Below are 23,429 nucleotides of genomic sequence, written 5' to 3'. Positions count from 1 at the left end.
CTAAAGTTCTTAAGAACACAATTTTTCTCAAAATAGTCTTCTGCTAATGATTTGAAAATGTTCATAGAAATTACTAATATTATATTAATTTTTGAAATTCAGTATAAGAAGGCAATGGAATTAGAGGCAGTGTCATATGTAGAGCTATAGAAAGCATATTGGATTTCTTGAGAAGGGACCTGGGTTTGTTTCCTGGTTAGATTTTCTCCTGGGTCCTTTGGAGCTAATGAACTTCATATCCATCAAATGATTGTAATTGGTTTTTTCCTAAGATTGTGTAAAGGAACTATAGTGTGATATATTTTCTGAAAGTATTAGGAACTATCATACACATACATCACTATATACATATATGTTGTATATGCTTTATTATATGCATAGCTATAAAACACACATATACATACATATAAAATATATACATACAATGTTGTATATAATAGTTCCTAGTACTATATATACATAATCATTTCTAGTACTTTTTTTCTTAATGCATCACACAATAATTCCTATTATAAGTAGATAATCTTTTCTATTAACACTCAGGAGATGATTATACTTAATGTAATTACCAAAAAAGAGTACTCCTTTAAAGATGGCACAATAAAATGGCATTCAGGTAATTAAAATCAGAAGTAAGATTTTTTTTCTCAAGTCCTCTGGCCTCAGAGCTGGCCCCCACTGTATTATACTTCTCCTCCTAGAGATTCAGTTTCCTCATTATTAAAATGAGGAGGTTGGACGAGATGGAGCCTGGTATCCCTTCAAGCCCTAGATCTATGATTTGATTTAAGATAACATTTTAACACACATCAATGATTTGAAATCAATGCTTCATATATTTATTTTTAGAAATAGGGGTTCTATGAATTAAGGATACAGTATGACTGAGTGTTCTACCACACAATGGTCATGAATTTATATGGATGGGGGAATGCCAATTGTCATTCTCCAATACAAAGATGATGCAATGAAATATCTAGTATCAACAATTCATGGGAACTTTGGGAACATAAAGACAACCTTTGCTTTATCTTCTACAATATAGAGCCAAGAAACATGATTTATTCACATTGCCTGACAATATCACAAGTGACTGTTATAAAAAGTCTCTTGAAAGATTCATACCACTCTTTTGCTGGGCACAGATAAATATCCATTTCCTGAGAAAGTCAACTATAAAATGTAGAGACATACACACATAGTGCCTCCTCATTTTTTTAGTCTCTCTGCTCCTGTTCTAAAAAAAAAAAAACAGAGTTTTTTTTTAATAAGAATTGCATTAAATTTCTGAAAATTATTTTAGAAGGCAATGAAGGTGTTCACTACAATTATAACAAAGGTCATTAGAATAATTAGGTTCTTTCTGAATCAAAAAGCATGGTTACTGAAGGCAAGAAGCTTCAAATGCATTCTAATATTTCATTTCTCATGAATTTCTCATGTTATTTTTGCATGTACATGTACTAATAGTAATAACCAGTAGTAGTAGTAATGATAGTAATAATAATAATAATAACGAATTACTTGAAGTCTAGAAACTTTAAAATAACCATTTCAATATAATAGGTTTCTTTATCATTCTCTACATTTTATTCTGTTCTTTTAAAAGCATCATTCTAAGAAGGAGGCAGTAGATTTTCTGAAGTCAACTTTCGCTTTATAACAAATGAGCCCATGATAAAAAAAAAAGGTTAAGAATCTCTCCTTTAATGATCCCAACTATTCCTCTCCTTTTACTCCTTTTATAGACCCGATGCTTTGTCCAAATTAAACTACTCACTGTTGCTCTAGAATAACATGTGCTCTTACAGCATAATGTGCTCTTAAACTGCTCTATTCATTTACTTTATTCTTTCAGCCAGGACTACCATTCTTTATTTTTTTACACTTCCCTGCTTGTTGAAATTACACTTATACTTTTATTCCAGCTCACCTTTTACACAAAACTCCCTTTGATGCCTAACTGTAGAGGACAAGTTCCCTCTTCTAAATCCATGCAGCACTTTTATTTCTTTTAATAGATTCCTATTTTATTATAGTAATTTCTAATTTCATCTTTCCTTTCTGAAATGTTTATTTCTTGCCTTGCTTAATGTCAAGGAGTATGTCTTCCTCTCTATGTATATGTATAAATATAGAATATATGTCTTGTGTTTATGTATGTTTTCACATATGTATACATAAGTACACATGAATTTACACACAGAGAATACATGTAGGTATATGTACTTCTGCATTCATAGTATTTAAAGAAGTATACCCTATATAATACATGTAATTTGTCTATGAGAATAATATGTGTGTGTGTATGGGCTGATAAATTTATTCAGCTTTTATATAGTCTTGACACTCTGAAATTTGGAATTTTCAAATTATATTTTAAATCCAGAAAGTACATTGAATGGAGTACTGTACAGACTCTAATGTGAAATATATTTTAATATCTCATATTATTATGTGTGTATGCTTACATATGTATTTTAAATTATTTGCTAAAATTTATTATAACTTTTCTTCTAGAAAACATCATCAAATTTATATACAATACTACTGTTAACATCTTGTGATCTAAGAAGTTTTATTTGTATGTTTATAATCATCCAAAATAGAGCTTCTCACTAGTTTGTGTCTTAAAAATCTCTGAAATGTTAATTAGAAAAATAAAAATGCTTCAAGTCAATTACCCTTCCATAGCTTTTTGTCAGTGATGAAATAGGAGAATTATATAAAATACACATTTTATGTATAAAATATATACATATATATATATGTGATATAGATCAGAGCTTTGTGATAGAAGCTCCTTGATGAAAATAGAATGAATAACACTGACACCTACTCCAGTTGAAGTAATCAAGTTACCAGTCATAAAAGAATTTTTAGAGTCTTAATAATATTCAATAATAATGCCGTCAATATCAATAAAATAAAAGATAAAGCAAAAGTTTCTTTATTCAAAATGTTTTATCATTCCTTATTCACTAAATCTTAAAACAAAAATAGCTTCCATAATTGGCCAGGAAAACATCTAATACATATACTCTGTGGTAAACTAAAATTAGCATCGTATTCTTCTTTAGTGATTCTCATAACTTAAGAAGGTAAATTGTTAGATAAGGCACTGGGAAAATAAAGTTTTTTAAATGTGGTTTTGTTTTTGTTTTTATTTTTTTATTTAAATTTAGTTTTATTTGGTCAATTTCAAACATTATTCCTTGATTACAAAAATCACATTCTATTCTTCCCTCCCTTTCTCCAGACCTTCCCATACCCAAAGTGCAATTCTACTAGGCCTAGTTTTCTGTTATAATCTTTTGGTTTTCTGCTTTAATCTTTTGAGTTTCCTTTTTGGTTTGGTCTATCTTGCTTTTTGTGGCTTCCAGCTGTTTCTCCAATTGGGAGTTCTTGTCCTTTAAACTGTTATTTTCTCTTTGAACTATTTCCCATTTTTCTTGCCCGAAGAATTCCATTTTTTTGATAAACTCCAATTTAAATTCTTCACGAGAGGGTAGATCATTTCCATTTTGGGGGAAGATTTTGGTGCATTTATTTGAGTTTCCTCTTCTAGTTCCTCTGTAGTCTGGATTTTTCCTCTAAAAATTTCCCAGGGTCAGTCCCTTCTTTTTGTTTTTCTTGCTGGAGGGAGGTTATTATTCCTGGGCACTATTTGCCATCACTGTGGACATTTTTCCTTCCCTTTTTAGTCAGAAATCTAAGTGAGATGGGCAGGCTCTCTGTGTATGGAGTTAAGGAACAAGGATTTTTCCTGAGGCAAACTCTCGAATCTCCACAGCCTCTGCTATTTGCTGTCCTTCTCTGTGCTATCTTCCTGTGAGCTCCCTCAGCCTATGCTCTTCAGCCTGCTGGGGTTTCAGGTGTAGCTGCTCTCAGGGGTAGGTCTTTGGTGGTCTTAGTCAGCTGCCAAGGACCTAGATGTTCCCCCTCACTCACTCTAGAGGCAACCGTTGCTCACTCACTGATTCTGGAGAGAGCTGGCTCTGACTTTGGCAGCGTAGGTGGGATGGGGAGGGTAGATCAGCTTGCCTTTTGGTGGGAGCTTTTTCATCCCCTTATAGTGTGGCAATGCCCAAATACTACATACCTTCAATGCTGCACCCTACTGTAGAGTCCCTTCGTTCAAATACATTTGAGTTTTTTGGTCATAAAAGGTAGTCTTTCTGAGGTAGTAGGTGCTGAGGAGAGGAAGCGTCCTGTGTCTAGACTACTGCCATGTTTACCTTGAAATCCCTTTAAATTTGTTTTTGTTTCTGTGCTTTTCAGTCTATATGCCTTCAATGATTCAATTATTTTCACCTATTTTGATGTTGTATAAATATGCATGTAGGATTTTTTTTTATTTATGTGCAAGTTTGGGGCATGGAAAAAATGGAACCAAAATTCAGAAGAGAATCGATGGTGTGAGGTGGTGGTGACCAATGACACAATTTATATAAACAACTTTGCACACCTTAAAGCACTATATAGATGTTATCTACTATGATTGTACTCATTCAATTATTTTTTTGTAGTTTTCAGGTCTATGTTCCACAGAACAATTTCTATCGCACTGCAAAATTTCTGCTACTGTTTAGGATTTATGGCACTTTATAACAAGCAATGGAAAAGAGGAATGGATTTCAGTAACACAATACTGTGTAGAGAGTTATCAACTATCATTTATTCTTTCACTAGCTCCTGTGCTATTATTTAGTTGTACCACAAATACTGACAGGGCTAAAGGAGGTCCTTTGTCATTGGTCATTTGCTGAGGCTATCAATCCAAAGCAGGATGGAAATTGTGGCAGGAGGGTAGGGACAGGGGATATTACAAAATAATTTGTCAAGTGATTGTAGCAAGGACCCTGAAAAGTACAAGAATCAGTTCAAGTTTCAATAGAGATAGGATAGATTTAGGGATAGTTTTTTCCCTTGATCTCTTTAAATTTTTCTTTAATTTGTGTGTATGTATGTATGTATGTATGTTAAACATACATGCATACATATATGCTTTGCTAATACTTTTATCATCACATTAATCGCTCCAAAAGGATTAAGCAAGTCCTCTCTTTTCACAAAGAAAAATAAGTATGAGTAAATATATGATACAGATGTTATTTCTGACAATGTATGCATCATTCCACACTAAAAGATCTATATTTCAGAGGGAAGAAGTATCTTTTATTATGACCTCCAAGGGAATTTGATTAATTTTTATCATTATGTATGGCAACTTCCTATTGACAATCTGTCTATCTAACCCATAGCATTTTGCACATTGTTCTTTATTTCACTTTGTATCAGTTTATGAAAATCATTCCAGGTTCCTATGAATTACTCATATTTGCCATTTCTTATTACACAATTATATTCAATTATATTCACATAACATGACTTATTTCTTTTAGCTTTTCCTCAATCAAAGCAGACCACTTTTGCTGCTTTTTCTATGTTACTTCCAAAGAATATAGCCATGAATATGACATATTTTACACATTTTTAATATTTCTGTCATGAGGTCAAAGGAAACAATTTAATCACTTGTTTTTAGCAGCTGCAAATTGAAATCATCCAACAGCTCTAACGGTAGTACTTCAATGTACATAACTTTATAGTCCCTTCACCATTACCTATTTCAATCTTCCTTTTTTAATTTTTGTCAATTAAAATACAAAATAAAAACTAAGATTATTTTCCTTTGTATTTGCCTTACTATATTTTAATTGGAGCATATTTTCATAATACATTATATAGCTTAAAATTATTCCATGAAAAATTATCTGTATTCTTTAATCACACAGTTATTGGGGAATGACATGATATTATACAGTTGTGTCAATTCCCCAGATATTTTGGATACCAGATTTGATTAGTATTATTTGAAGCCAATATATTCCCACTTGAACAATTCTGTTTTCTCTCTGTGCAATTTGTTCACTTTTAAAATTTTTACAAAGTTGAAATTATTGTATATTTAATTAAAACATATTATATAGAGAAAATATTTTGTATTATGTATATATTTAATGTATATATTGCTTGATTTGGATAAAAACGTTCTCTAGTCATAGCTGAAAAAAGTATTTCATTTTATTCTTTTCTATTTTTTTCTGATATAACCTTTTCTATTCAAGTAATTTAAACATTTTGACCTTAATGTTGAAGGTTTAATGCAAATTCTCCCAAACTACTTTCCATTTTTCTTAGCTTTTTTCTTTCAAAATGAGAAGCACTTCCACCAGTAATTTATATTCTTGACATCATTAAATACTGGTCTGCTATTCTTTCTTGTTTGGTTTTCTTTTTTATCTGATATCTTTCACTGATTTAATTTTGGTTTTGTTTTTTTTTAAGTAAATAGCACAAAGATAGATTGGTGATTTTTGTTATATATCATTTAAATACAGGAAATATTATGCTCCCTTCATGCATAGGATTTTTAATGACTACTCTCATAATTCTAGGCCTTTTATTTTCCCAAAACTACTTCTACTGTTTTGTCTAGTTCCAAAAAAGTATCCCTTCAATGATTAAATTGGTATAAAACTAAATCTGCACATTAATATAGGCAATATTTTCATTTTTCTTATGACTTAATGGCTTAACCATGAATATTAACTACCTCTTTAATTATATTGCATCTTATAATTATTTCCATAAATGACAGGGGAAACCTTCAGCAACATACAGGGTTCATTTGTATCAAAAGCTAATAATATAGAGAATGAAGAGTCCTTAGTTGATATGAAACATATAGTGGATATCTGTCATTAAAATTTAAAAAGACACTATATCAGTTCTAGGGCAGCTAGGTTGTAAACCTCAAGATCTCTCTTGCATTGGAATTTGGTTTTCTGTAGGAGAGGGAACATGAGAAGCTGGGATTGCAGGGGAAGGGTTTTGGGGATTAAATTCAGACAAGATTTGCACTACACGAGAGAAGCAGTCTGTTAACTGGGCTATAGGGAAGGTGTTTTCCATCTCTATTTCAGGGAAGGAAATTTCCTCATTCAAAGGTTCAGAAACAGGTCTGTTTCTGGTAGAGTGGTTGTTTGCCAATTGATCCTGTAAGAAACTTTTTAGATCTTCTAATTGGGCTTGCATTTTATCCTCAATTTTTCCTATTTTATCTTCCATATTTCTCATTTTATCCTCAATATTTCCTATTTTATCCTCAAGTTTTTCTATTTTATTCTCAATATTTCCTATTTTATCCTCAATTTTTTCTATTGTATCCTCAATTTTTTCTATTTTATCCTCAATATTTTCTATTTTATCCTCAATATTTTCTATTTTATCCTCATTTTTTTCTATTTTATCCTCAACATTTTCTATTTTATCCTCAATATTTTCTATTTTATCCTCATTTTGTTTTATTTTGTCCTCATTTTGTTTTATTTTATCCTCATTTTGTTTTATTTTATCCTCATTTTGTTTTATTTTATCCTCAATATTTTTTATTTTTTCATCTCTAAATATAGTATTGAGGATTACAAAAATGACAGTACCTATTAATATAAAAATTTGGAGGTATCCTTCATTCCTCAATGCCCCTACTTCTTCAGCTGCCATATAATTGTCAAAGAATGTAGTACTCATTTTTATATATATATTTTGTAATTTCACAAAACACGTGGGGAGCAGGGCAAAGCAACAAACTTTCCACAGGGTTTTTTTTTTTCTAATCCAGGAAGTTGTTCCTTAAGGGAAAGGATATTTAGAAACAGTTCTTCCAGCCAGGACTTTAGAGTCCTGTTGCTGAGATTTAAAACAGCTGTTTTCTGTCTATCAGAGTCACACAGCTGGGAAGTATCTGAGGTCCAATTTGAACCCAGGACCTTCTGTCTCTAGGCCTGGCTCTCAATCCGCTGAGCTACCCAGCTGTCCCTTAAGATTAAAGGGAAGAAAAAGAAAAAACTACTGATTCCAATTTAACTTAAGGAGAAAAGAGAAAAAGTTTTTTATACTCACGTGTTCTAGCAGCTGTGTCTTTAAGCCAAGTTTTTTGTTAAAAAAAAGGACTAAGTGGTGAGACGGTATAGTAAAAAGTCAAGGAATTTCAAAAGTTTTATTGAGAGGATTCTTTAGACTCCCGTGTGGTCAGCCACAATGTTACAAGGGAATCACTTTAAAAGACTGATATATATTAATTTAAGGTCGCCAAGGAATCAGCTATGTAATTCCTAAATGAAAAACTCAAGTCAGCCGTCAGCCTTTTTTGGAGTTTAATTACAATAGGAGCAAGAAAGGAATTAGAGATATATATAGAGAGAGAAAGGGGAGAGAAGGGAATAGGGCTTAAATACCCCTTCTGTTTAGGCTGGGCCAAAAGGCCCAAGCCCTTAGATAGCTGGAGCAAAGAAAAGAGATCAGTCCCTATTACTCACGTGTCCAAAATGGAGAAACAGTCTCAGAGGCCCCACCTTCAGCTTCCTTCAGAGCAAGCCTTCACAGAGTCCACCGCAATCACCCCGACCAAAACTCCTCAACCTCCCTGGAGTCTTCAGACCCCCTATCTTTAAGGAAACCATCCAAGTTCCTCCTCCCAGTTCTCCCATCTACCAATCACTGTCCATCAATTTCCCTGTCAATGGAGGCTCTAGCTTAACCCAGGACTGCCCAGAGGTTTCTGGCTTTGCACATGTCTGTTGAAGGTCATATTTTCAAATGATTAAATCTTTACTCCTTTGCTACAGCCCTTTCTAAATCCTGTTAACTTGAGTAGGGTAGAAATTGGAATAATTAAATTTTGATCTAGGCTGCAGCCCTTACTCAATCCTATTAGGACTGAATAGGGTGGAGATTTATTCCAAGTATCTCCATTGTATCAATTCTAAAATCAATCATGATTCAAAGAAATTCCTGTTCTGTGCTTAAGCATAGGTCAAAGTCCTTTCCATTGTTCAGCAAAGGGTTTCTGTCCTAAAGTAATCTTAAGAAGGGAAGAGAAGGAACCTCCCATGCCAATGGGGTTCCCATTCCAATAGACTATCAGTAAGAAATTTTCCAAGTATGAAATATCCCAATGGTGAAATTTCCAACATTTATAAGTCTAAGGAATTTTGAGGTTTACAGGTAGCATGGTGAATAGATTGCTAGTCCTGGAGTTGGGAGAACCTGGGTTCAAATGTGACCTCAGAAATTGTGTGACTGGGCAAATCACTTGACCCCAATCGCCTAACTCTTCTGCCTTGTAGTCAATACTTGTTTTTGATTCTAAGACAGAAGTTAAAATTTTAGCCAAAAAGAAAGACATATCCATGCTCCTGGTGCCCATGTTCCCCATCTTCGTGTGATTCTCTTCAATCCCTGCATCATTTCCCCAAAAGCATTCAGGCTCAAAAATCAGAAATTCAGTTCTGTCCAGTTGCTCCCAACACGAACCCAATAAGGTATCTCTCTTTCATTTTTTCACTCATTGTAAAACTTACACATTACCTCTGTATCCCCAAGTCATAGGATCCTAGATTTAGAGCTGGAAGGGCCAAGGACATTTCCTGGCAGAAAATGTAACAGAGTGGGAAGTTATCAGCTAATAATCACCAGTGAAGCCCATGCTACTTTACTCCACAAAAACCCTCTTACTGTAAATGGCCAGGACAATTGATAATGCTTGAATTTTATGTTACAAATGGTTTGATGCAAGTTTTTGAAATAAATAATTTCTGGGTGATCTTTTGTTTTAAATATTCTTCTCCCGACTTGCAAGGACTATATTTAGTCTATGGTTATATTTCTTGACAGCAGAGCCATAAATAAGATAGAATTACCAAGTAGTTATATAAAGGCATTGATATTGAGAGAGAAACTGATAGTTGGTGAACTCCTGGTCCTGCACGCTCCTCCATGTGCATTGGTTTCCTCACAAACAGTCTCATAGCATCCCAAGGTCTCTCTCCCGAACAGTGAGTCAGGAGTGCTGGGGTCATGGTCACTCCCCTCTTCCATGAGGTTCCCCTCCATGGGGCTGTTATTGGGGTCTGTCCCTAATGGAGGATTGATTTGAGACCACATCAAGCGCCGTCTTTCCTTATGTATCACTATGCCACTTGGTTACTCAAGTTATCAAAAATGTTTATTATGATTTTCTGTGATAATACTTTTATTGATATGACATCTCATCCAAACTTCCATTTAACGTATATAAGCAATGTAGTTTCTATGGTATAGCTCCGTGTGTGTGTGTGTGTGTGTGTATTTGTGTGTGATGCCTAGAATAAGAATTATTATTACCACAGCTATTAATCAGATGTTTTACCTAACTTGGTTTATTTGTTAATGGCTTAAATATGTGATTTTATTAATATAAGGAACTCTCAGCATGGAGATTCTCTCCCCTTCAGCAGAAGTACAAATCCTCCATAACTTAAAGACTTAATTACCTACAGTAAAGAGAATAAAAGTAACTTACCCATGATCATAGAACCAGCCTGTGTCAAAGGTAGGACTTGAATTTAGAACTTCTTGGCCCTAAACTACACATTATAGAATACTGCATTGGAGTTATGACACAAGTTTAATGAAATTTAGTCATTTTTAGCTTGTTTTTAAATGGAGAGAGTACACTTGGAATTAGGAGTAATAATTATGATACAGTGGGAATGGAGTCAAGAATATCTGAGCTCAAATTTGGCCCCAGAAATTTGCTAGCTGGTTGACCCTGGATAATTCATTTAAAACCTCTTTGCCTCAGTTACCTCATCTGTAAAAGGAGCTTAAGAATAATATGACAAACCACTTTAGTTTCTTTGCCAAGTAAACCTCAAAAGTGAACATAAAGAGTTAGTCATAACTGAAAAATCACTAAACAACAAAATAATTATTTTTACTTAAATACTCTTAATAAGACACTGGTATAGGGAAAGGGATTTTGGTCTTTTGTTCAGGAGAACTGAGATTAAATCCATTTCTTAAACCCTTCAGCAAGCTAGTAAACATATCTAATTCTATTCATTTAGTAGCATTGTTATAAATAAAGGTTTTAATCTTAAAGGTTTCATATCTTTTCATTAAACTAGAACATTTTTATCTTTAAAATCACCTTAATTTCTAGATATAGAAATCTACAATCAGCAAGCCATGAAAACAAATATTTTAAAAGTGAAAAAATAAAGCAGTTTCACAAAAATAATCAAAAATAGCTAACAACTGAATCCTTTAACATATTCAATTTCCTTAACATCCTTACCTGTTTTCTTTCTCCAACAACATTCAAAAATAACAAATACTTATGTGGCATTTGCCCAGAGAAAGAACTCATACAGATAGGGAATGTTTTCTCAGTCTCAAAAGCAACAATAAGTATCATCTATGTCAATGATACTTTGACACTTACTTAAGAAAAAACAGTTTCATATTTGTTTGTATGTTATATTAAAATTCCCAAGTATCTCCCTCCCTCCTTCTCCTCTCCACATTACAGAAAACATCATTTGACATATGTGTGTACAAAATTTTATCTCACTTGTATCTATCAGTTTATTTTCTGGAAGTGAACATATACAAGTTATCCTTCAAAAATATTTCATGTGTTTTAGTGTCCTCATTTTCCCACACCTCCAACATTTGTGTTTTAACATGTCTATCATTTCAGGCAATCTCATAGGTCTGAGATATTTCAGATTTATTTCAATTTGCAGCTCTAATTGGTAATGATTTATAGTATTTTTATAATATATCTATATATACCTTTGATTCTTCATCTAAAAATTGATCACATCTTTTTACCATTCATCAGTTGGGGAATAACTCATCTCATAAATTTGACAAAGTTGTTTATATATTTTAGTTACATGACTTTTCTATAAAATTTTCCCTCAATTTTTTGCTTTCCTTCTAATTTCAGTTACATTAATTTTATTACACAAAACTTTTTTCTTTAATATTATCCATTTTGCAACACACAGGATTTTATCTTAATTTTTCATAAGATTCTATTCACAAATCTGATGGATATAATGTACTTTGTTTTAATTTGGTAATGATATCTACCTTTATGTCTAATTCATATATTTATTTGGTTATTCCTTTTTAAATAGATTAAGAAATTGGTCTATTCTTGGTATCTTTCAGAGAGCTTTCCAGTTTTCCCAATAATTTTTATTTTATTTTATTTTGAATTAATGTATTTAGTCAATTTTGAACATTATTCCTTGCTTACAATAATCACATTATTTTCTTCATTCCCCTTCTCCCATCCTTCTCATATCCGATGTACAATTTCAGTCCTTGATCAGAACCTCTTTCCATGTTGTTGATGTTTGTATTAGGATGTTCATTTAGGGTCTACATCCCCAGCCATATCCCCTCAACAAATGTATTAAAGCAGTCGTTTTTCTTCTGTGTTTCTACTCCAACAGCTTTTCCTCTGAATGAGGATAATGTTTTTTCTCGTAGATTCCTCCAAATTCTTCAAGATAACTGGATTGCCATTATTGGAGAAATCCATTACATTCGATTATACCACAATGTATCAGTCTCTGTGTATAATGTTCTCCTGGTTCTGATCTTTTTGCTCTGAATCAATTCCTGGAGGTTATTCCAGTTCCCATGGAATTCCTCCACTTTATTTTTCCTTTGAGCACAATAGTTTTCCATTACCAACATATACCACAATGTGTTCAGCCATTCCCCAATTGAAGGGCATCCCTTCATTTTCCAATTTTTGGCCACCACAAAGAGTGTGGCTATGAATATTCTTGTACAGGTCTTTTTCCTTATTATCTCTTTGGTGTACAAAGCCGCAGTGCTATGGCTGGATCAAAGGGCAGACAGTCTTTTATCGCCTTTTGGGCATAGTTCCAAATTGCCCTCCAGAATGGTTGGATCAATTCAAAATTCCACCAGTAATGCATTAATGTCCCAACTTTGCCACATCCCCTCAAGTATTCATTACTTTACATTGCTGTCATGTTAACCAATCTGCTAGGTGTGAGGTGATATCTCAGAGTTGATTTGGTTTGCATTTTTCTGATTAGAAGAGATTTAGAGCACTTTTTAATGTGTGTATTAATAGTTTTGATTTCTTTAATTGAAAATTGCCTCTTCATGTCCCTTGCCCAATTATCAATTGGAGAATGGCTTGATCTTTTGTACAATTGGTATAAATCTTTATAAATTTGAGTAATTAGACCTTTGTCAGAGGTTTTTGTTATGAAGATCATTTCCCAATTTGTTGCTTCCCTTCCAATTTTGGTTGCATTTGTTTTACTTGTACAAATACCATTGAGCTCAAAGGAATAATCAACTGGAAGGATTCAATGTGAACTGGAAAAACCTCCACGAATTGATGCAGAGTGAGAGGAGCAGAACCAGGAAAACATTGTGCATAGAAACTGATACACTGTGGTATAATCGAATGTAATGGATTTCTCCACTAGTGGCAATGCAATGACCCTGAACAACACTGAGGAACCTAAGAAAAAACCACTATCCACTTTCAGAGGAAACACTGTGGGAGTAAAAACACCAAAGAAAAACAATTGCTTGAATACATGGGTTGAAGGCATATTGTTGGGGATGTAGGTTCTAAATGAACATCCTAGTGTAAACAACAACATGGAAATGGTCTGATCAAGGACATATGTAATACCCAATGAAATTGCGTATTGGCTGTGGGAAGAATGGGTGGAGGGGAAGGAGGGAAATAATGTAATTATTGTAACCAAGGAATGATGTTCTAAAATGACTAAACTTATTCAAATGGAAAAGAACCTTTTTAATTTGATGTAATCAAAATTATTGATTTTACATTTTGTGATTTTTTCTAGCTCTTGCTTGATTTTAATGTCTTTCCTTTCCCAAAGATCTGACATGTTTACTAGTCTGTGTTCGCCTAATTTGCTTATACTTTCCTTCTTTGTATTCAAGTCATTCACCCATTCTGAGTTTATCTTGATGTAAGGTGTGAGATGTTCATCCAAACCTAATCTCTCCCATACTGTCTTTCAATTTTCCCAACAGTTTTTATCAAATAGTGGATTTTAGTACCAAAAGCTGGGATCTTTGGGCTTATCATAGACTGTCTTGCTGAGGTCACTTATCTAAGTCTGTTCCATTGATCCTCCTTTCTGTCTTTTAGCCAGTAACATAGTGTTTTGATCATCACTGCTTTTTAGTACAGTTTGAGATCTGGTACTGCAAGGACACCTTCCTTCATATTTTTTTTCATTATTTCCCTGGATATCCTTGATGTTTTGTTCTTCCAAATGAACTCTGTTATGTTTTTTTCTAATTCAGTAAAAAAGTTTTTGGGTAATTCAATGAGCATGGAACTAAATAAGTAAATTAATTTGGGTATGATTGTCATTTGTCATCCCACCCATAGATAGTTGATGTTTTTCCAATTGTTTAGATCTATTTTTAATTGTGTGGAGAGTGTTTTGTAGTTGTGTTCATATAGTTCTTGTGTTAGTCTCAGGAGATAGATTGCTAAGTATTTTATATAGTCTAGGGTGATTTTAAATGGATTTTCTCTTTCTAATTCTTGCTGCTGAGCTGTGTTGGAAATATATAGAAATGCTGATGACTTATGTGGGTTAATTTTTTATCCTGCAACTTTCCTAAGATTGTTGATTATTTCGACTTGAATTTTGGTGGATTCTCTAGGATTTTTTTTAAGTAGACCATCATAACATCTGCAAAGCTTGATAGCTTGGTCACCTCATTGCCTATTTTAATACCTTCAATTTCTTTTTATTCTCTAATTGCTACTGCTAGTGTCTCTCGTACAATGTTAAATAATAGAGGTGATAATGGGTATCTTTGTTTCACTCCTGATCTTATTAGGAAGGCTTCAAGTTTGTCCCCATTGAAGATGATCTTTGCCGATGGTTTTAGATATATTATGTTTATTATTTTTAGGAACGACCCTTCTATTCCTATGCTCATTAGTGTTTTCAATAGGAATGAATGTTGTATTTTGCCAAAGGCTTTTTCTGCATCTATTGAGATAATCATGTGATTTTTGTCAGTTAGGTTGTTAATACGGTCAATTATGTGGATCATTTTCCTAATATTGAACCATCCTTGCATTCCTGGTATGATTCCTTCATGGTCATAGTGAATAACCCTACTGATGACTTGCTGGAGTCTTTTTGCTAGTATCCTATTTAAGATTTTTGCATCTATATTCATTAAGGAAATTGGTTTTAGTTTCTTTCTCTGTTTTTGACCTGCCTGACTTTGGAATCAGTACCATATTTGTGCATAAAAGGAATTTGGTAGGACTCCTTCTTTGCTTATTCAGTCAAATAGTTTGTATAATACTGGAATTAGTTGTTCTTTGAATGTTTGATAGAATTCATTTGTGAATCTATTTGGACTTGGGGATTTTTTTCTTAGGGAGTTCTTTGATGGCTTGTTTGATTTCTTTTTCTGATATAGGGTTGTTTAGGTAGTCTATTTCTTCCTCTGTTCATCTAGGCAATTTATATTTTTGTAAATATTTATCCATATCTTGTAGATTGCAATATTTAAATATCAATGATTGCCTTAATTTCCTCTTCATTTGAGGTGAGGTCTCCCTTTTCATTTTGGATACTGTCATTTTTTTTCTTTCCTTTTTTAATTAAACTGACTAGTACTTTGTCTATTTTTTTTCAAAGTACCAGCTTCTAATCTTATTCATTAAATCAATAGTACTTGAATTTCAATTTTATTTACTTCTCCTTTGATCTTTAGGATCTCTAATTTAGTCTTCATCTGAGGATTTTTAATTTGTTCACTTTAGAGTTTTTTAAATTCGAATGACCAATTCTTTGTCCTCTTCACTCCCTAATTTATTAATATATGAACTCAAGGATAAAAATTTCCCCCTGAGCAGTATTTTGGCTGCATCCCATAGATTTTGAAAGGATGCCTCATCATTTTCATTTTCTTCAATGATATTATTAAATCTTTCTATGATTTGTTCTGTAACCAGTTTTGGAGAATCATATTATTTAATTTCCAATTAATTTTTGATTTGGCTCTCCATGTGCCCTTACTAAATATTATTTTATTGCATTATAATCTGAAATGGTTCCATTTATTTCTTTCTGCTCTTTTTAAATTTGTCACCATGCTTTTATGCCCTCGTGCATATTCAGTCTTTGTGAATGTACCATGTGCTGCTGAAAAGAAGGTATATTCCTTTTCATCCCTATTTATTTTTCTGCACATATCTACTAATTCTAATTTTTCTCTAAGATTTCATTCATATCTCTTACCTCTCTCTTATTTAGTTTTTGGTTTGATTTATATATATCTGATAGAGGATGGTTCAAGTCTCCAATTAGTCTAGTTTTACTATCTATTTCTCCCTTTAACTCCACTAGTTTCTCCTTTAGAAATTTGGCTGCAATACCATTTGGTGCATACATATTAATTACTGATATTTCCTTATTGTCTATACTGCCTTTGATCAGAATGTAATTACCTTCCCTATCTCTTTTAATCAGATCAATTTTTACTTTGGCTTTGTCAGATATCATGATTACAACTCCTGCCTTCTTTTTCTCAGTTGATGCCCAACAGATTTTGCTCCAACCTCTGATCCTTATTCTTTGATGTCTACCTGCCTCATGTATGTTTCTTGTATACAACATATGGTAGGATTTTGGTTTCTAATCCACTCTGCTATTTAATTTTGTTTTATAGATGAGCTCATTTCATTAAGATTCAGAGTTATGATAACCACCTCTGTATTTCCCAGCATTTTGATATCCTTTCCTAGTTCTGCCCTTTTTTTCTCTTGCTATATCTTTTTAAACCAGTAGTTTGCCTTTAATCAGTCCCCCTAATCCTGATCCTTATTATAATTCCCTTTCCTCCCCCACCATTTTTGTTTCCTTCTCATTTTAGTGTCTATTAATCCCCTCCTTTACCTCCTTTTTTGTACTCCCTACCTCACTCTCTATTTTAGTTTTACATTCTTACTTTCACTGTACAGTAAGATTAATTTTGATACTCCAGTCGATCTAAATGCCCTTCCATCTCAGAATTGATTTCACTGAAAGTAAGGTTCAATTATTTCCTATTAGCACTCTTTTCTTCTCCTTCTTATAACAGTATTCTTCCCCTCCCCTTCCCATGTGCCTCTTTGTGTGATATCGATTATCCTATTTATCTTATTCCTTCAAGTTTATCTTGGTGCTATCTTCTTTTACCCTCTCCCTTTTTTCATTTTTTGCATATCATTATTATCCCAATATTTACCTATGAGTGATTATTCTAATTACTGTAATAGTGAATATAATTTTTGAGAGTTACAAATAACATTTTCCATATATCTATATAAACAATTTGATTTTATTCAAACCCTTAAAGAAGAAAATTTAAATAAAAATCATCCCACCCTTTTCTCTCTCTTATATACATTTTCATGTTTTTCTTGATCTTTGTGTTTGGATGTCAAACTTTCTGCTTAGTTCTGTTTTTTTCTTCACAAATATTTGAAAATCTTCTTTTTTTGTTGAATTTACCCATACTTTCCCCTGGAAGTATATAGTCCGTTTTGAGGGGTTGGTAATCCTTGGTTGAAGACCCAATTCTTTTGCCTTTCTTAATATCATATTTCAAGCCTTGTGGTCCTTTAGTGTGGAAGCTGCCAGATTTTGTGGAAACCTGATTGGTTCTCCTTGATATCTAAATTGTCCCTTTCTTGCTTCTTGAAATATTTTCTCCTTAGCTTGGAAGCTCTTAAATTTGGCAATTACATTCCTGGGGGTTTTCTTTTGATGATTTATTATGAAAGGTATTCTATGAACTCTTACAACATCTCTTTTTCCCTCTTGTTCAAGAATATCAGGGCAGTTTTCTTGAATAATTTCTTGTACTATGATGTCAAGGTTTCTATTCATTTCTAGGTTTTCAGACCAGTGATTCTCAAATTGTCTCTTCTAGGCCAGTTTTCTTGGTCAGTCATCTTCTCAGTGAGATATTTTATGTTTCCTTTTATTGTGTCAATCTTTTTATTTTGATTTATTAATTCTTGCTGTTTTGTAAGATTGGTTGCTTCTAATTGCCCAATTCGGGTCTTTAAAGACTGGTTTTCTGCTATAATCTTCTGATTTTCCACTATAATCTTTTGATTTTCCTTTTCAGTTTGGTCTATCCTGCTGTCCATGGCTTCCAGATGTTTAATTTTGGTCTCTAATTTATTTATCATTTCTTTTGATTTCTGGGCTTCTTTCTCAAATTGGGAGTTCCTTTCTTTTAAATTGTTATTTTATTTTTTAACTATTTCCCACTTTTCTTCCCAATATTCTTCCATCTTTTTCATAAACTCTGATTTAAATTCTTCAAGAGCTTGTAGTCAATTTCCATTTTTTTGGAATGATTGGATGTATTTATTTGTTTGTCCTCTTCTGCTATTTCCTCTGTAGTCTGGATTTTTCCTCCATAAAAATTATCCAGAGTCAATGCCTTCTTCTTGTTCTTCTTGGTGTTGGGAAGTTGTTTTTCCTGGGTGTTTTTTGCCACCACTATGCTGTTTTTTCTTTCCTTTTCCAGTCAGAAGTCTGAGTGAGGAAGGCAACCTATCTCTTTATGGACCTAAGGAGTGGGGTTTCTGCCTGAAGCCACTTCTCAAGTCTCTGGTGCTTCTACTGTTTGCAGCCCTTCTTTGCACTATCTCCTCACCCAAGGTCTGCACTCTTCCATTTGTTGGGGTCTGAAGTGTAGCTGCTTTCAGGGGTAGGTATTTGGTGGTCTTAGTGAGCTGACAAGGAGCTAGAGGTGCCCCTCTGTTGCTCACTGATTCTAGCACTTCCTGGTTCTGAGTCTAGTGCACGGGATCTCTAGGTGGAGTGGGGGAGGATAGATCAGCTCACATATTGTTGGAAGTTATTTCACCCCCTTATAGTGTGGAAATGTTCAAATCCCACATACCTTCAATGCTGTGCCCTACTGTGGAGTCCCTTCATTCCTATGAATTCATTTTTTTTTTTGGCCTTTTGATATAGTCTATATTGGTAGGTGATGAGGAGAGGTAGATTCCTGTTTCTAAACTGCAGTCATGTTTACCTGCAAGTACAGGTGTTGGCAATTTTAAACACAACAATTAATTATTTTAAATTATACAATTGAGTTTGCATCCTCAAGTTCACAACAAACTATTTTTCCAAGGAGAGAATAAGGTAACAGATTATTTGTTTCAAGAATGAGCTCTAGATTAAAAATCCATTATCAGATTGCTTACCATTGCTTACCTCTGGGGGAGGGAAGAGAAGAAAGTGTGAGATGGAGAGAATTTGGAATTCAATTTTTTATAATGAATGTTAAAATTTGTGTTTACATGTTATTGGGTAGAAATACAGTAATATTAAAAATATAGAGAGCCTAGAAAAGATAGAGCATTAAATGCTAGCATTAAATATTCAGAACTTAACATTTTAAAGGCTTAGTAAAGAAAATTGAAAATTGAGGTAGTTTCCTAGTGACCAGAAGCCAAAAGTAGGTTTCTGCCGATTATATCCATATTCTGAGACAGTTATGTTTATTTCTATGATATTTGCAACACATGTATAACTATCTTAATTCTCTACTTCATTTTACTGTTCTTGATTTAAACTACATGACTAAATAAAAACACTTAATATTTGTATAGAAATATTCTAAATTTCACTTGTGCAGAACTGCTTATCAGTTGAGATTCTAGATATAAAATAAAATGTAAGTTTGAGAATTGTATATCAGTTCTTGGGATTCACAAAGACTCCCTTTTTTGTATCTAGGTAATTCAATTTTGACATTAGAACAAAGTTTAAAAGCATAACCTGGAAAGAGATTATAAACTATAACTCTTCTCATTATTTGAATAATTTTTTCATCAATATGTCCCATTAACTGCCTCTACTATATTTTCTGTCTTTACAAGGAACATATATTTTTATCTAATAAGTTTTCCTTGCTCGACTCTTTGTTAAGGGAAAAGTCAGTCAGATATATCTAAAATACATAGAATTCATTAATTTACCATTGACTGAAATAGAATGCATATCTTCCCCAGAATATGAACACAGTATATGTGACCACTACTTTTCCTCTGACTTTAGCTACTCAGATATCTATTCACAGTCTTTATAATTCCTTTCTTCCATTCCTCTTTCAATTGCTGACTAATTACCCTCAGACACAAACTTTCTCCTTTCCCCTTTCCTCTTTATTTTATTTATGAGCATTACAGGCCAAGTGACATCTTAGAAACATAAAAATACATGAATGATAAAACAACATATGTAGATATTCATAGATGCTGTTATATATAAAGTCAGGAAACCTATGACTGATTTTATTTTAAACCATATATGTTTATACGTTATATGGTTTGTAATGAAATTAGACTACCTACACTGTTCAGACTGAATTTCAATGGTATGCTTCCTAAACTCTGGAATCTCCTAATTGTTCATTTTACAGACTTATGGTCAATCTTGTACTAATTATAAGTATAATTATTTTTATTTTAATTAATACTGCTTTGTAAATTAATTTAATTAATATTAGTTACCTAATGAAAATAAAAACAGGGTTTTAAGATGTATTAGTAAAATCTTTCAGATATTGTACCCCCAAATAAATTTTATATCAATCTTTTTTTGGTCAACTATTTTGTTAGACATATACTGTGCCAAGTATTAGGAACGCACTATGTACAAAAACGTATTAGAAGGATTTATTTTATTATTATCCATTGTAGGACTCAAAAATAAATATTACTTTTAGTTACTGTACCTATGGTAAAGGATTTAAAATATTCCATCTCATAAATCTCACAAAAATATCTTTATGATACTGGCTGTAATCTGCAATAACATTTTTTAGCATAGCACTTATCCAAACTTTCTACAGTACTTTCTTTATATCTTTTATTTGTGCCAACCAATATAAAGCTTCATTTTTCAAATGGAATTTTCTTTGTGGCTGAGTTATATACATGTATTATTTTTAAAATAATATACTGATAAAACTATAACTGCAGTTGACTGCTGTATGCCAATTTATATACCAATTACATTGGTGTGGGTACTAGCATACACACTCACACACATTCATATGTGTGTGTACCCATAATAGAAAAGAATTCTTTTGAAAATAAAACTTTAAAAAATATTAAATTAGGCTTAGTAGCTAAAATTTAGAGCCACAAAAGATCATGAATCCTATAGTCTATAGCTTCATTTATTATTCCTTTGTTCTGTCTATCACACCAAACACCATATGGCACCTAAGTATGAAAGGAAAGCAGGCATCTGGTTGGAAATAGAAGTTGGTGTTTGGTAATCATGGTCTGAAATGTTTAATCCTCCAAGTAAAATCAAAGCGGCTGCAGTTCCTATAACAAATAAAAAGTAGTTTTAGTAAAATTAATTTGAATGCTAAACCTTTCCTCTTTTGTTTTTTACCAACTATATAATGTTATTTTTAATTTAAAATTATTTACTTGTTGCACTAAAAATACCAATTCACTCCTTTCCTCCTATCATTTGGCAAAAAAGATATATGTAATATATAATATTATGCATACATGCATATATATATATATATAAACTTTGTCATGATTATTTCTATTTATCAGTTCCTTCTCAGGAGGTGGATATCTACAAAGTCATTTTAAAATAATACTTCTGTTGCTGTATATGTTCTCTTGGTTCTGCTCATTTTACTCTTCATAATTTCAGGTATATCTGTCCATGTTTTTCCAAAATTAATTTGCTCATTTCTTACCATGCAGTAGTATTCTATCACAATCATATACTTCAATTTCTTTGGCCATTCTCCAAACTGATGAGCATTCCTTCAATTTCAAATTTTTTGCAAACATAAAAAGGGCTGCTACAAATATTTTACCATTTAAGTTCTTTTCTTTTTCCCCTGATCATCTTAAACAATAAACCTAATAGTGATACTTCTGGGTCACAGGGTATATGCATATTTATAACTCTTTGAGCATGATTCTAGATTGTTCTCCAAATGGTTGTATTAGTTCACAGTTTCACCAACTGTGTATTAGTGTTCTTATTTTTCTATATCCCCTTGAACATTTGTCATTTTGTCTTTTTTTTTGGTAATTTTATTCAATTTTTAGAGGCATGAAACAATATCTCAGTTGTTTTGATTTTATTTCTCTAATAATTTAAAGGTCCCTTTCATATAATTACAAACAGCTGTGATAACATTTTTAAATTATCTATTTATATATTTTAACCATTTATCAATTTGGGAATGGCTCATATTCTTATACATTTGGCAAAATTCTCTCTCTATATTAGTTTCTCAGTTGTTCCAATTTTTCCATTCATATTTACATTGTGATTATAAAGTTTCCCTCATTAATTTGTAATGAGAAAACAGCTACAGAAATTGAAAATGGCTTGGTAACATTTATCTATTTAAGTTGCTGGTATTTTGAACTATATATTAATTCTATATTCTGCCTAAGGAATGCACGACCTTTAAATTCCATTGGCTAGTCATTAGTACATAGATACTCTTTGGTAATTAGCTCAGTTTTACTTATTTCCTAAAGTAATTTTGTTATCCAAAATGGTTTTACATATAAAAGTTATTAGACCCAAGATGGCAGAGTAGAAGCTAGAAAACCTTGAACAACTATGAGAATCCTCTCCAATTAACCTTAAAAATAACACTTCAAAATTAATACTGGATTGAAAAAACCAACAAGGAGAGGGAGCAAAACAACTTTTCATGCAGAGGGTTACTTGGAAGGGAGTCAAAGGGGGTCTGGTTCACTGGGATGAGAGGGGGGCACAGTTCACAGGAGGTCACACCAAGGAGTACCAACTCAAACAATCAGCAAGCCCCCATATCTACTCTTGCAAGTCTTCAACCTGGGTTCAAGCCAATGTCCAGACCCTAACACTTTGCTTGGGCTAACAGTAGTGCAACACTACTCTGACCCTGTAAAGTTCCCAGACCAAGCCTGCAGTGAGGCCCCAAGCCCTAGGTCAGAGCATTGCATGGTGTGCTTTGCTGGTGCAAGCCCAGGGAGACATTCTGAGCCCAAACTAAGGACCCAAGCCTGAGCACAACACAATTAGCAAAGAGCCTAGCTTGTGCAAGCCCAAGGAGAGGTGCAGAGTCCCTAACAAAACCAATGTAAACAAGGTTAGAAAAGAAATAATAAGTTATGGTCGGTGGAACTTTCAAACAAATTTCTCTGATAAAGGTCTAATTACTCCTGGTTATAGAGAACTAACTCAAATTTATAAGGATACAAGCCATTCCACAAATGACAAATGATCAAAGGATATGAACTAGCCATTTTCAGATGAATAAATCAAAGCTATCAATAATTATACGAACAAATGTTCTAAATATATCTTGATTAGAGAAATGCAGCACTGAGGTACCTCCTATCAGATGGCTAATATTTTTTTTAAACCCTTACCTTCCATCTTGGAATCAATACTATATATTGCTTCCAAGGC

At 32.9% G+C, this 23,429-nt stretch overlaps 1 protein-coding gene across 3 annotated transcripts in view; it reads left to right on the top strand.

Annotated features, from left to right (window-relative positions):
- Positions 1-23,429, top strand: part of EPHA6 (EPH receptor A6) — a 1,223,915-nt gene that overhangs the window by 276,646 nt on the left and 923,840 nt on the right. The gene's annotated exons all lie outside the window — the stretch shown is intronic.

This window comes from Monodelphis domestica, chromosome 8, assembly GCF_027887165.1.
Source record: "Monodelphis domestica isolate mMonDom1 chromosome 8, mMonDom1.pri, whole genome shotgun sequence".
NCBI lineage: Eukaryota > Metazoa > Chordata > Mammalia > Didelphimorphia > Didelphidae > Monodelphis > Monodelphis domestica.
The sequence above is the reverse complement of the archived record's forward strand: the minus strand, read 5'-3'. Positions and strand labels throughout refer to the sequence as shown.